At 50.6% G+C, this 15075-nt stretch overlaps 1 pseudogene; it reads left to right on the forward strand.

Annotated features, from left to right (window-relative positions):
* Nucleotides 1–1759: 1759 nt before the first annotated feature.
* Nucleotides 1760–12458, forward strand: LOC144580117 (histone demethylase UTY-like; annotated as a pseudogene).
* The last annotated feature ends 2617 nt before the right edge of the window (nt 12459–15075 follow it).

Consider the following 15075-nt stretch of genomic DNA (forward strand, 5'->3'; position numbering starts at 1 on the left):
GAAAGAGCAACAGGGGCCTCCAGGCCAGGCCTGGCTGACTTTGGGCAAATCATGCAACCTCTCTGAGCCTCAGGTATCCCACCAGAAAGACTGGTTACTGTATCTCTCACACAGGGAATGAAAGACTCCATCAATTACAGTTTCCACCTTTTCTTCCCCTTCCATTCTGTAATGGAGGTTCTTGACTGGAGTCTATGGATTTCACGGGATTTGAAAACCTAGGCAGAAAACATATTCATCTTTATTTTCACTCACCTATGACCGAAATTTAACATTCTCTTGTGTGCTTGGGCAGTGAGCCATAATAGTATTAATAGTACCTGTGACTTTGTAACCGGAAATCACAGATGTTTTCAGGCTGCATTATAGTTGTTGAGGATATCTCAAAATATCATTTACACTCATCAGTTCTTTGAAATGATCATAGTTGTTAGACCCTCCTCATTTTTAATGTGTTAATAAGAAAGCATATATTATTATATCAAGAAATGTAAATGTTTTGATAATATAATTAGCTTCCTTTATAACCCTTTGTAATTTTTTTTTTTTGAGATGGAGTTTTGCTCGTTACCCAGGCTGGAGTGAAATGGCGCGATCTCGGCTCACCCAACCTCCACCTCCTGGGTTCAGGCGATTCTCCTGCCTCAGCCTCCTGAGTAGCTGGGATTACAGTCACGCGCCACCATGCCCAGCTAATTTTTTTGTATTTTTAGTAGAGATGGGGTTTCACCATGTTGACCAGGATGGTCTCGATCTCTTGACCTCGTGATCCACCCACCTCGGCCTCCCAAAGTGCTGGGATTACAGGCTTGAGCCACCGCACCTGGCAACCCTTTGTAATTTTATTCATGTCAAACATTATGCCCAAGGGGTTGGGAGTTTGCTGGGGCTGCTCATAACTATACCACCCTGCATGGCTCAGGAAGGCAGGGGAGACAGGAGGCAAAAAATAGGAGAATGGCCACTTCCTAGGATGAGGTCCAGCGCAGCATAAGGGACTGTGGATAGGGGCTGAAATGTACCTGGAACTTCACTTGCTCAGCCAAGTGCCGGGTCCAGGGAGGGGACACCTTCTTATTGCCAAGCTGTGCGCCCATGGGACTCCATCCCACCCAGGATCTCTAATTGGCACCGTGTGGGCAGGCCAGATCCTGCGTGCCCCTGCGGCTCTTGCCAGCTGCTCTGTAAGAGTGAGCCTTTAGCGGTAGGGACTGTGTTTTCTCCCCCTCTCTACCCATAAAACATGGAAAATGGAATCTCAGCTGGACTCTGGAGAGTGGGTGGGTTTCCCAGTGGCGGAACAGGGAGGCATGTGGGGTGGGAGAGCAGGTGGGGAAAGAACTAGGGGCAGCCAACAGACCAGTCTGAGACTCCCTAAGGACTGATAAGACCGGAAAGCCTAGCTGTCCATCCAATCCTCCACACACTTGATCCACATTTACTGAGGACCTGCCAAGTGCCAGGCTCTATCCTGGATACTGGAGACAAAAAAAAGACGTAGTCTCTACCCCCCAATAAGCTCAAAATTTAGTGTGTGTTGATGTATAAGCAGAAATCGGTAACACACACACACATCACTGACAACATAACCAGCTCCTTCATGGGTAGATGCCTAGAGGCTGTGGGAACGCCAAGAAAAAACACACACTTGCCTAGGGACAGAGGGAAGAGGCTTCAGGGAGGAGGAGGTGCACAGAGCTGGGGCCCTGCTGGGGAGAATCTCGAAGGCTTTGAAGCCTGCAGACTGAGGACGGGCCTCATGAGGGACCCCATAGCAGTGGGTCTGGGCTGCAGGCTCCCTTCAATCCCCGGGCCAGGCAGGATAGGGCTGGCCAGCTGGAATGGGGAGGTTGTGGCGGATTCAAAAATTCAGGAATGGTAAGATGATGAAAGGGCCAGATGCTTTGGGCAGGAACTAGAATAAGCCAACTTCCATTCACTGAGCACCTCCTATGTGCCGAGGGCTGCGCCTTTGTAAGCCTCACTATTCCAATAGCACAGATGAGGATCTAAGACTAGGGTCACACAACCTGGCTGATGATGGGGCTGGCATTCAAAGTGGGTCTACAGGAGGCTGAGGTGGGAGGACCACTTGACATCACGATTTAATGCCAGCCTGGGTAACATAGCAAGACCCCATCTTTTATTTATTTTTTATTTTATTTTATTTTTTCAGACAAAGTTTCGCTCTTGTTGCCCAGGCTGGAGTGCAATGTCTCGATCTCAGCTCACCACAACCTCCACCTCCCAGGTTCAAGCGATTCTCCTGCCTCAGCCTCCCAAGTAGCTGGGATTACAGGCATGTGCCACCATGCCCAGCTAATTTTTTGTATTTTTAGTGGAGACAGGGTTTCTCCATGTTGGTCAGGCTGGTCTCAAACTCCCAACCTTCGGTGATCCACCTACCCTGGCATCCCAAAGTATTGAGATCACAGGCATGAGCCACCTCGCCCAGCTCTTTTATTTATTTATTCATTTATTTTGAGATGGAGTCTCACTCTGTTGCCCAGGCTGGAGTACAGCGGCACCATCTCAGCTCACTGCAACCTCCGCCTCCCAGGTTCAGGTGATTCTCCTGCCTCAGCCTCCTGAGTAGCTGGGAGTACAGGCGCACACCACCGCACCTGGCTAATTTTTGTATTTTTAGTAGAGACAGGGTTTCGCCATGTTGGCCAGGATGGTCTCAATCTCTTGACCTCGTGATCCACCTGCCTCAGCCTCCCACGGTGCTGGGATTTCAGGCATGAGCCACTGTGCCCAATCGACCCCATCTTTAAAAAAACAAAAACAAAATAAACGGCTAGGTGCAGTGGCTCAGCCCTCGAATCCCAGCACTTCGGGAGGTTGAGGTGGGAGGATCACTTGAGCCCAGAACTTCAAGACCAGCCTGGGCCACACAGGAAGACTCCATCTCTACCAAAAATTAAAAAATTATTCAGGTGTGGTGACACAAACCTGTAGTCCCAGCTACTGGAAAGACTGAGGTGAGAGGATTACTTGAGCCCAGGAGTTCAAGACCATCTAGGGCAACATAGTGAGACCTTGTTTCTTTAAAAAAAAAAAAAAAAAGCTAGGCATGAAGGCGTGATGGCATGCACCTGTAGTTACAGCCACTCAGGTGGCTGAGGCGGAAGAACTGCTCGAGTCCAGGAGATCAAGGCTGCAATGTGCTATGATCACACTGCACTCCAGCCTGGGTGACAGAGCAAGATCCCCTGCCCTCAGCATTTTTTTTTTTTTTTTTTTTTTTTTGAGGCAAAGTTTCACTCTTGTTGCCCAGGCTGGAGTGCAATGGCACAATCTTGGCTCACTACGTCCTCCACCTCCCAGATTCAAGTGATTCTCCTGCCTCAGCCTCCAGAGTAGCTGGGATTACAGGCATGCGCGACCACACCTGGCTAATTTTGTATTTTTAGTAGAGACAGGGTTTCTCCATGTTGGTCAGGCTGCTCTCAAACTCCTGACCTCAGGTGATCCGCCGGTCTCAGCCTCCCAAAGTGCTGGGATTATAGGCGTGAGCCACCTCTCTCGGGCAACCCTGTGTTTAAAATAAATAAGTAAATTGGCCAGGCATGGTGGCTCACACCTGTAATCCCAGCACTTTGGGAGGCCAAGGTGGGCAGATCACTTGAGGTCAGGAGTTCAAGATTAGCCTGGCCAACATGGTGAAAGCCAGTCTCTATTAAATACAAAAATTAGCCGGGCGTGTTGTGGCATGTGGCTGTAGTCCCAGCTACTCAGGAGGCTGAGACAGGAGAATTGCTTGAACCCAGGAGGCGGAGGTTGCAGTGCGTTGAGATCAAGCCATTGTACTCCAGCCTGGGCGACAGAAGAAGACTCTATCTCTCAAAAATAAATAAATAATAAATGAAATGATTTTTAAAAGCTGCAGAGCCCTGATGAGGATTTTTCCCTCAGGTGAGGCTTTCTGTCCAGGAGCATGTGATGGGGACTGGGGAGAGAGGTCTGCTCTGAGGTGGCCAGACACCAGTGACCCTGAGCCAGTCTGGTACAGGGCCCTGCTTTGTGACAGCAAGGTCTGCAGAGCCCAGGGCATCCTGGCCAAGGCAGTCGTGAGATGTCACCAGGCACAGTGGTAGGGCCTGAGGGCAGAGACTGGAGGGAGAGAAGAAAGGAGACCAGAGTGCAGACCCAATGCCTGCTGATGGATAGGAGAGGAGAGAACAGAATAGCTTCAGCTATGGGACTGAGCCTGACACGGGGGAGAGGCACAGATGGCAGTGGGGCCACAGCTGGTGAAGGGGAAGCCAGGAAGAGCTCCCTCCTTTCTACTGCCCCACCCCAGCACCTGGGTGCCCTTAGAATTGGCTGGTGGCCGCCAGATGGTGCCCCAGGACCTGGACACTCTGCTCATCCTGCTGTCCCACCCGAAGCACAGCCCCGGCAAAGGAAGTTCAAGTCAGTGAGCTGTGCGGGCTCCAAGCTGTCAGACCCCCACCACGTGGCCAGCAGCCTCACCCTGGGCACGGTCTTCTTCCCCTTGTTTTGTCTCTTGCTGGCTGCCTCCAGCAGGGGCACAAAGAGGGCTCCCATCTGACACGCTGGCATTCCCAGAGGCTCTCACAGGTGAATGCCCCCAACCCAGGTATTACACACATCCCTCCTCTTCCCATCCTCCCCAGGGTGAAAACCCACCGCAACATCAAACAGCTGAACAAAGATTTTGGCTTGGAGGGGGAAGTTCAGATCTGCCCCGCTCCTCCCTTCTGGGTGAGAGGTCACTCCAGCAGCGCTGTGGGTAGGAGGGAAGGAGCTATTTACACTCCCGGCTGGGGTCTGAGCTTGGCTGCCACGTGGATTTGCCACTCGGGGCCTGCAAGTCTGCCGACATCCACTAGATGGCGCAGCACTGGGGCTGTGACCTGCCAGAACGGTGAGGGGAGCTTGGAAAGGGTTTGTGGTGCGGAGAAGGGCTGAGAGTGGGTGCTGGCCCTCGACGGAAGGCAAGCAGCTGCCCTGTAGGATCCTCTGCTCTCAGGCCTGGGGCAGGGTTGGCTAGGACCCGACCCACTCTCTGTCCGTTTCTCTTATCTCCACTCTCTTCTTTCTCCACGGTTGTAGATGCCATGGGGTTGGGAGTGGACCTGGGCTCAGTCCACAGCCGTCCAGCCCAGACCTACTCAGCACCCAAATCTCACCATTTTCCCTCACTCTCCATGTTCTGTCCAGCTGGCAAACCAGGGGTACGGACTGGGCTGGAGGCACGTGGTGGGGACAGAGGCGTGGACTGGAGGTGGTGGTGATGGGGCTGGGGGTCACGAATTGGAATGAAAGACACAAGCTGGGACCAGGAGACAAGGATGGGAATGAGGGGGGTGGGATGATACGAGGGTGGGGACAAGGGGCATGAGCTGGATTAGGGGCAGGGACTGGCAAGAGGGCCCCAAGTGGGAGGTGATGGGAAACAGGCTTGGTGTCTGCAGCCCGTGGGCAACAGCCCGGGGAAGTGCGACGCTGACGGGATCGCCCAGATGTGCTGGGGCCAGCTCACTAGAGACACACTGGGCCCGGAGCAGCAGGGCAGCTTCAGGCCGAGCCTGGGGATCTGGCCTGTGATCTGACGCCCCCGGATATCTGGCCTCCTCCAGTCTCTGGCATGGCCTGGGGGAGGGGCAGATATGACCCCTCCCCAGACTGTGCTCCCCAACGGCACCAAACTCTTAGCCTTCACCACAGCATCTGGCCCCAGGTAATTATAGGGCTGTCACCAAACCTGGCTATAAAAGGATAGATGGGCCGGCATAGGAACCTGGGAGAGCTAGGCTCAACTGGCCGGGGGTCTGCCAGCCTGCCCCTAAGAGGCTGGCATTGGCCAGGGGACGCTAGGGCTTCACATTCCATGGTACACACTTCAGTGCACACCCATTCATACATCTCACACCCTTGCAACCCCACACAGTCAATCAAACTCAGTGCTGAGGGAGAGGGGGCTGGACGCAAAGCAGGGAGGAAAGCAGGGACTTTGTTCACACAGCTGAAGTGGGCGAGGCCCCCTACAGGGCTGAGGGATCAGGTCAAGCACCCACAGGAGGGCTGGGGCACCATTCGGCAGGAACAAACACACACACTCATCCACCACTCACACGCATCCATGTGTGCGCATTCCACCCATTGTGAGGCCCTCACACTCAAGCCATTCCTGGGCATTAGGCATACACCAACGCCTCGATGTCTATACCACACTCATGCAAACGCCAGCCCACACGCAGGTCAAGGGCTCCCAGGTACCCTGAGCCTTGCTTGCATCAGGGGTCACATGGGGTGACACGCTTGAGGGCTGGCATTCAACAGATGCTACAATTCTCTAACACAGACCCAGTGACAATCCCAGCCAAGCCAACTCAGAAAACCTTAGAGTCAAGAAAATTGGAAGAGGGAGGAGGTGGGAGGGAGGAGATCAGAGCCACATTCACACCCTCTGGAAACTGACAGTTCACGTCAACAGCCACAGGAGACACTAAAACAACCTCTAGGACCCCAAGGATCTACACGGACATGGGAGCGGCAGGGCCTTCTCACTCACATCCCATGTGCACACACAGACACACGCCCACACCCAACAGCACACGCAGTGCCCACCACATTCTTCCCAGGGACCCCGGGAGCCCTCTACCGACCCCTGACTTGTGCTGGTGAAGAAGACAATGGCAGAGAGTGGAGGGGGCTGGGAAGAGTAAGAGCTAAGCTTGAGACAGGAGAAATCTTTAGAAGTTCAACTGAGGCCTTATTTTGTATCTTTCACACCTCTCCACAGCGTGTTCATGTTTCCCACACCACAGACATGCCTGAACACACACATGTACATGTGCACACGCACACACACAGAGACACACATACACACAGAGGCCAGACCTTGAGCCTCCAGGGAAGGCTTTGAGGAGAAATCGACAGAGGCTGCCCAACTCCACACGGGGGCCATGCCCACATCTTTACTATCCTGGCACCTGCACTGCTCACTCTGGGCACAGACCCCTGGCCAGGCCTCTCTGTACCACTAAGCACCCTGGGCATGGTGGATGACCCTGGCACCTCTCTGTGCCCTGAGGTTTGCCACTTGGGTACCCTTCAGGGCCTGGCAGGACCTGGTCTGATGGTGGCAAAGTGAATTTTCTCAGTGGCCTCCTAAAACGGCCCCCAAAACGGCCTTAAAAGCCTTCCTCCCTCCTTGCAGGCTGAGCACACAGCAGGCATCATGCTCACCCTTGGGTATCCAACCCAGATTCTGGCGGCCATTTGGTCGGGCCTCTGGCCAGGGTTGTCAGGGAAGACTGGAAGAGATGAGAGGCTTGAGGGATGATTGGCAGTTTGCCAGCTCGGGTGTGGGTGTCGCCTGGGAGGGACTATGAGGGGAGACAGGCCAGCAGAGGGGGCAGCATGATCAAAAGGACGGAGGCTGCTGTGTTTATGTTTCACAGCATAAGCAGTCACAAAAACATTCTCACTCACAACAGAGCACGCCCTTTTCACACAGGGCGTCTTTGTGCACACGCGCACCCTCCGGGAGCAAGACTCTGCGGTCTGTTGGCTACAGGCTGTCTTTGCACATTCCATGGCACCATCCCCACAGTGTCCATGCGATGTCCATGGGATGTCCCCTAGAGATCCTCTCACACCTGCACCCTGCTGAGGGGCTGTCTGTCCGTGGGTACCCACAGTGAGCACCCGGAGTTGAGGGAGCCTCCTCTCCTGGGACAAGTGGCTGGGAAGTCGGGAACATCTGAGCGGTCCCTGAGCCTTATAGGGCTAGAGTGAGCAGAGAAGCCAGGGAGACTGTGGCTGCCTGGGAATCTTAGAAGCGGGGATTTTCTTTTAGCCAAAAGCACTTAAGCAGAGGCCCGAGTTAAAAATAGGCTGGATTTACTGCCAGAAGGTGGCAGGAGAGGAAGTTCTTTTCTGACCCTACTTACTCTCTCCCAGACACCTGCAGAGGCTCTATGGGACCCTGCTGGGCTGGGGAACCCCACCCGACTGCCGAGGGGGTGGCCAACCCGCCCCCCGGCCCCCCTGTGATCCTAACTTCATTTTATCTCTTTTATTGGTTCACGATGCTCCCCTTACATTTTTGCTCATGGTTCTTTTAGGATTACACAATGGTTCTTTAACTTATAGTCTATCCCCGTCAAGTAATATCACACCACTCGGCGCAAACACCTTGCTCCCATTTCCCACCTTTGTGCTATTGTCTCCACGTATTTATTTCTACGTATTCTACAAGTCCACAATAAACAATTAGATTTGTTGTAAACCCTCAACTATCTTTTAAAGAGAATTTTAAAATCAGAAAAATATTTTCTGATTTCTGTCTACCCACATATTTACCATTTCCAGAGCGATTCATTCCTTTGTGTAGACGGAGATTTCCATCTGGTATCATTTTTCTTCCGCTTGAAGGACTTTCTAAAACCGTTCTTATAGTGCAGGTCTGCTGGTGATGAATTCTTTCAGCTTTAGAATGTCTAAATGCATATTTATGCCATCTTCCTATTTGAAAGATATCTCCACTGAATTCTAGGTTGACAGTTTTTATCTTTTCATCCTTTAAAGACACTGCTACACTGTCTTCAGGCTTGCATTGTCTCAGACGAGAACTCTACTTCTATTTTTTTCCTTTTTACATAACATGTTTTTTCCTCTGGCAGCTCTTAAGATTTTTGTCTTTATCACTGGTGCTCAGCAGCGATTAAGGCAGATTATGCGTTACCCTTGGTCTAGTTGTCTTCATATTTCTTCTGCTTAGGGTTTATTGTGCTTCTTCGATGTGTGGATTTATGGTTTTCATCAAATTTGAAAATTATAGTTTCTTGAGATATTTTTTTCTGCCATCTCTCCTGTAGATCTCGTTAGACCCACATTTCTGGTCTCCAAACAGGTCCAGGCTACTTGTTATTCCACAGCTCACTGATCTCACTGATTTTCTGGGTTTTGGTTTTGGAGGGGTTTTTTTTTTTTTTTTTTTGAGACAGAGTCTCTGTTACCCAGGCTGGAGTGCTGAGGCTAAATCTCAGCTCACCACAACCTCCGCCTCCCAGGTTCAAGCGATTCTCCTGCCTCAGCCTCCCGAGTAGCTTGGATGATAGGCATGAGCCATCATATCCAGCTGATTTTTGTATTTTTAGTACAGATGGAGTTTTGCTATGCTGGCCAGGCTGGTCTCAAACTTCTGACCTCAGGATCCACCCACTTTGGCCTCCCAAAGTGCTGGGATTACAGGCATGGGCCACTGCCTCCAGGCCTCCAGGCCTCCAGCCCTGGCCTGGAGGGTTTTTTTTTTTAAGTCTTTTTTTCCTCTCTGTGTTTTGTTTTGGACAGTTTCTACTGTTAAGTCTTCAACAACCTTTTTTTCTACAGGGTCTAATCTGCTTTTAACTCCACCCAGTATACTTTTCATCTTAGAAGTTATACATTTCATCTTCAGAAGTTCACTCGAGGCCTTATTTTATATCCGTCACACTTCTCCACACCATGTTCATGTTTTCTGTATCTGCTTGAATATATGGACTGTATTTAATAACAGCTTTGTAGCTAATGTCCTTGCCTACTAATTCTGTGACATTTCTGGATCTGCTTTGTGTCATTATTTGCCTGTGTCTTTGCATGCCTGGTAATTACCAATCGGATGCCAGACATTGTATATTTTATGTTGTTTGGCGCTGGATTTTTTTTGTAATCCTTTGAATATTTTTGAGCCTTGTCCAGGGACTTAGTTGTTACTTGGAAACAGATTGATCCTTTTTTTTTTTTTTTTGAGACGGAGTTTCGCTGTTGTTACCCAGACTGGAGTGCAATGGCACGATCTCGGCTCACCGCAACCTCCATCTCCTGGGTTGAAGCAATTCTCCTGCCTCAGCATCCCGAGTAGCTGGGACTATAGGTGCACACCACCATGCCCAGCTAATTTTTTTTTTTTTTTTTTTTGTATTTTTAGTAGAGACAGGGCTTCACCATGTTGACCAGGATGGTCTCCATCTCTTGACCTCGTGATCCACCCGCCTCGGCCTCCCAAAGTGCTGGGATTATAGGCGTGAGCCACTGCGCCCGGCCCAGATTGATCCTTTTAAAATTTGCTTTTAGGCTGGATGTGGTGGCTCACGCCTGTAATCCCACCACTTTGGGAGGCCAAGGCGGGCAGATCACCTGAGGTCGGGGATTTGAGACCAGTCTGACCAACATGGTGAAACCACGTCTCTACTAAAAATACAAAATTAGCCGGGCGCAGTGGCGTGCGCCTGTAATCCCAGCTATTCAGGAGGCTGAGGCAGGAGAATCACTTGAACTTGGGAGGCAGAGGTTGCCATGAGCCGAAATCGCACCACTGCACTGCAGCCTGGGCAACAAGAGCAAAAAAACTCCATCTCAAAAAAAAAAAAACAGTTTGCTTTTAGGTACCATTCGACAAGAGGAGAACAGCCTTTGGTCTAGGGCTAACTGGCTCTCACCACAGAAGCAGTATCACCTGAGGACTCTACTTGATGTCCTGTGTATCAGTCAGTATCCAGCCAAGAGGGAGAAACCACAGAGCAATTTGGACAGGGAAAGTTTAATGTATTTTTTTTTTGAGACAGGGTCTGGCTTTGTTCCCAGGCTGATGCACAGTGGTGCGGCCGTGACTCACTATTGCTTCAACTTCCTGGACCAAGGGATAGCCTGCCTCAGCTTCCCGAGTAGCTGGGATCACAGGCATGTGCTACCACACCTGGCTAATTTTTACATTTCTTTTGTAGAGACAGAAGGTCTCCCTATGTTTCCCAGGCTGGCCTGGAACTCCTGGACTCAAGCAATCCTCCCACCTCAGCCTCCCAGAGTGCTGGGATCACAGGTGTGACCCACCACACGCAGCCTAATGTAAAAAGGTATTAACAGGGCTGGGCACGGTGGCTCACGCCTGTAATCCCAGCACTTTGGGAGGCCGAGGCGGGTGGCTCACGAGGTCAAGAGATCGAGACCATCCTGGTCAACATGGTGAAACCCCATCTCTACAAAAAATTAGCTGGGCATGGTGGCATGTGCCTGTAATCCCAGCTACTCAGGAGGCTGAGGCAGTAGAATTGCCTGAACCCAGGAGGCAGAGGTTGCGGTGAGCCGAGATCGTGCCATTGCACTCCAGCCTGGGTAACAAGAGCAAAACTCTGTCTCAAGAAGAAGGTATTAGCAAGGGATTGACTAGTAAGAAATAAACAGAACTCTCAACGAATACAGGAATAGCAGACACGAGGAGTGACCTGGGGCTGAGATGGAGCAGCTAAGAACGGCCCTCCCGTTCTGCCTGTTGTCCTGTGTCTGGAGATCTGGGAATCACTGTTTCATACAGCCTGTCAGGTGTTTTACTTGTTTAAAGCAGGTGAGGCTGGGCACAGCGGCTCACGCCTGTAATCCCAGAAGTTTGGGAGGCTGAGATGAGTGAATCACCTGGGGTCAGGAGTTCGAGACCAGCCTGGCCAACATGGCGAAACCCCATCTCTACTAAAAATACAAAAATCAGCTGGGCGCGGTGGCACGCGCCTGTAATCTCAGCTACTCAGGAGGCTGAGACACAAGAATCACTTGAGCCTGGGAGGCAGGAGTTGCAATGAACTCAGATCGCGCCACCACACTCCAGGCTGGACAACAAAGCGAGACTCAGTCTCAAAAAATTAAAAAAAAAAAAAAAAAACAGGTGAGAAGATAGTCCTTGTCCTTGTATCCCAGCTCGCCTCTCTGCATCTGCTGCATGTGCTATGGACCTGTGGAGCACACCAGAATCAGGAATGAAAGCTCCTTCCTCCCATAGTGTCTCTCTAGCACCTTGCATTGACAAAGTTTAACATCATGCTGGGCTGGCAAAAAAAAAAAAAAAAAAAATTCTTAAAGGGCCCAGCTACGTTTTCACAGAGCAAGCAATAAAAAATCAACTTAGAGCTGAGAGGTAATACATTAATAACTGGCACAAAGTCATAACTGTGAGGAAGTCTTTCCATTCTGTTTTGTAGGAACACAAAGTATTCCTGGCCTCTTCGGATTGTTTACTCCTTTTTTTTTTTTTTTGGGAGATGGAGTTTCATTCTTCTTGCCCAGGCTGAAGTGCAGTGACATGATCTCAGCTCACTGCAACCTCCACCTCCCAGGTTCAAGCAATTCTCCTGCCTCAGCCTCCCAAGTAGCTGGGATTACAGGTGCGCATCACCACACCTGGCTGATTTTTTGTATTTTTAGTAGAGATGGGGTATCACCATATTGGCCAGGCTGGTCTTGAACTTCCGACCTCAGGTGATCTGCCCACCTCAGCCTCCCAAAGTTCTGGGATTACAGGCGTGAGCCACCGTACCCGGTCTTCCTGTGTCTTTCCTGTGATTCTTTCCCAATTCCTGTGCCTTCTTCATATGCATGTAGCAGCTGAAGACTTGAGGGAGACTCTGCCGATTGCTGTGCAGCTCTCTCCTCTCCAGTACTCTGCCCTGTAAAATGCAGCCACCTGGGCCTCCTGACTCCCAGCTCCCCTTCCTCAACTCAGGGAGACCACCAGGCTCGGCCTGCATGACTCCTTCTATTCTGAAGCTTAGAATTCTCTTTTTTTTTTTTTGAGACGGAGTTTCGCTCTTGTTACTCAGGCTGGAGTACAATGGCAGGATCTCGGCTCACCGCAACCTCCGCCTCCTGGGTTCAGGCAATTCTCCTGCCTCAGCCTCCTGAGTAGCTGGGATTACAGGCACGCGCCACCATGCCCAGCTAAGTTTTTGTATTTTTGGTAGAGACGAGGTTTCACCATGTTGACCAGGATGGTCTCGATCTCTTGACCTCGTGATCTACCTGCCTCGGCCTCCCAAAGTGCTGGGATTAGAGGCGTGAGCCACCGCAACCAGCCCTAGATTTCTCTTTAAGTGGAAGCTGCGCAATCTTACGGCTCACTTTGTTTCTTTTCCCTCTCAGGGATCACTGTCCTGTTCTGCCTATTGTCCTGTGTCTGAATATCATTGTCTCATATGGTTTGTCTGGTATTTTCTTGTTTAAAACAGGAGGGAGGAAGATGGTCCCTGGTACTTCATCATGGCCAGAATCAGAATCAGACTGTGATTTTGGAAGAGACTCTCCTCCCAATGTGACCTTGTTTGGTTTTCAAAAATATCTGGTTGGCTGGCGCGGTGGCCACAGCTTTAATGCTACCGCTTTGGGAGGCCAACGCAGGCGGATCACTTGAGTCAGGAGTTCAAGATCAGCCTGGCCAACACGGCGAAACCCTGTCTCTACAAAAAAATACAAAAATTAGGCCAGTTGAAGTGGCTCACACCTGTAATCCCAGCATTTTGGGAGGTCAGGAGTTCAAGACCAGCCTGGCCAAGATGGTGAAGCCCCATCTCTTCTAAATTAGCCAAGCATGGTGGTGAGTGCCTGTAATCCCAGCTACTTGGGAGGCTGAGGAAGAGGATAGTTTAAACCCGGGAGGCAGAGGTTGCAGTGAGCCAAGATCGTGCCATAGCACTCCAGCCTGGGTGACAGCGCAAGACTCCGTCTCAAAACAAAAACAAATACAAAAATTAGCTGGGCATGGTAGCGTGTGCCAGTGGTCCCTACTACTTGGGAGGCTGAGGCAGGAGAATTACTTGAGCCCAGGAGGTCGAGGCTGCAATGAGCCGAGATCGTACCACTGCACTCCAGCCTGGGGGCAATAGAGTGAGACCCTGTCTCATTACCAAAAAAAAAAAAACAACCTTGTTGGGGCCAGGTGTGGTGGTTCATGCCTATAATCTCAGCACTTTGGGAGGCCAAGGCGGGTGAATCACCTGAGGTCAGGAGTTTGAGACCAGCCTGGCCAACATGGCAAAACCCTGTCTCTACTAAAAATACTAAAATTAGCCAGGTGTGGTGGTGCATGCCTATAACCCCAGCTACTCAGGAGGCTGAGGCAGAAGAATCGCTTGAACCTGGGAGGCGCAGGTTGCAGTGAGCTGAAATTGCACCATTGCACTCCAGCTTGGGTGATAGAGAGAGACTCTGTCTCAAAACAACAACAACAAGAACAACCCCAAAACTAGCATAAACACTACTGTCTATCGTATTCTGTAATATCACCTTATTTAAGAGTGTAGTGGTGGGGGAGGGGCTTTATATTGTAATTATACACCATCTTTTTTTTTTTTTCCCTTTTTTCTTTTTAAGACAGGGTCTTGCTCTGTTCCCCAGACTGGAGGGCCATGGCACAATCATAGCTCACTGTAACCTTGACCTTCCAGGCTCAAGCAATCCTCCCACCTCAGCCTCCCAAGTTGCTTTGATCACAGGTGCATGCCCCCACATCCAGCTAATTTTTGTGTTTTTTGTAGAGGCCTGTTTTTGTACAGGCTATTCTTGAACTCCTGAACTCAAGCCTTCCTCCGACTTCAGCCTCCCAAAGTGCTGGGATTACAGGCATGAACCACCACACCCAGACTACACCGTCCCTTTTAATTGTATATAATTAATTTTATCATAGTAACACATTACATCATTACATAGTTTAAAAAGTTAAATAGGGTCAGGTGTAGTGGCTCACACCTGTAACCCCAGCTCTTTGGAAGGCTGAGGCAGGAGGGTTGCTTGAGGCCAAGAGTTTCAGACCAGTCTAGGCAACATAGCAAGACCCCGTCTCTACAAAAACAGCTTTTTAATTAGCTGGGTGTGGTGACACATGTCTGTAGTCCCAGCTACTGAGGAGCTGAGTGGGAGGATTGCTCGCGCCTGAGAGGTTGAGGTTGCAGTGCGTTGTGATCGTGTCACTGCACTCCAGCCTGGGTGACAAGGCACAATTCTGTCTCCGAAGAAAAAGTCAAATGGGACTAAACAGCTTTGATGAAAAATGACAGAGGCCGGGCGTGGTGACTCAGGCCCGTAACCCCAGAACTTTGGGAGGCCAAGGCTGCAGGGTCAGTTGAAGTCAGGAGTTTGAGACCAGCCTGGCTAACATGGTGAAATCCTGTCTCTACTAAAAATACAAAACTTAGCCAGGCTTGTTGGCACACACCTGTAGTCCCAGCTACTCAGGAGGCTGAGGCACGAGAATCGCTTGAACCCAGGAGGTGAAGGTTGCGGTGAGCAGAGATGGTG

The sequence above is a fragment of the Callithrix jacchus genome, chromosome 18, assembly GCF_049354715.1.
Source record: "Callithrix jacchus isolate 240 chromosome 18, calJac240_pri, whole genome shotgun sequence".
In the NCBI taxonomy this organism is placed as follows: Eukaryota; Metazoa; Chordata; class Mammalia; order Primates; family Cebidae; genus Callithrix; species Callithrix jacchus.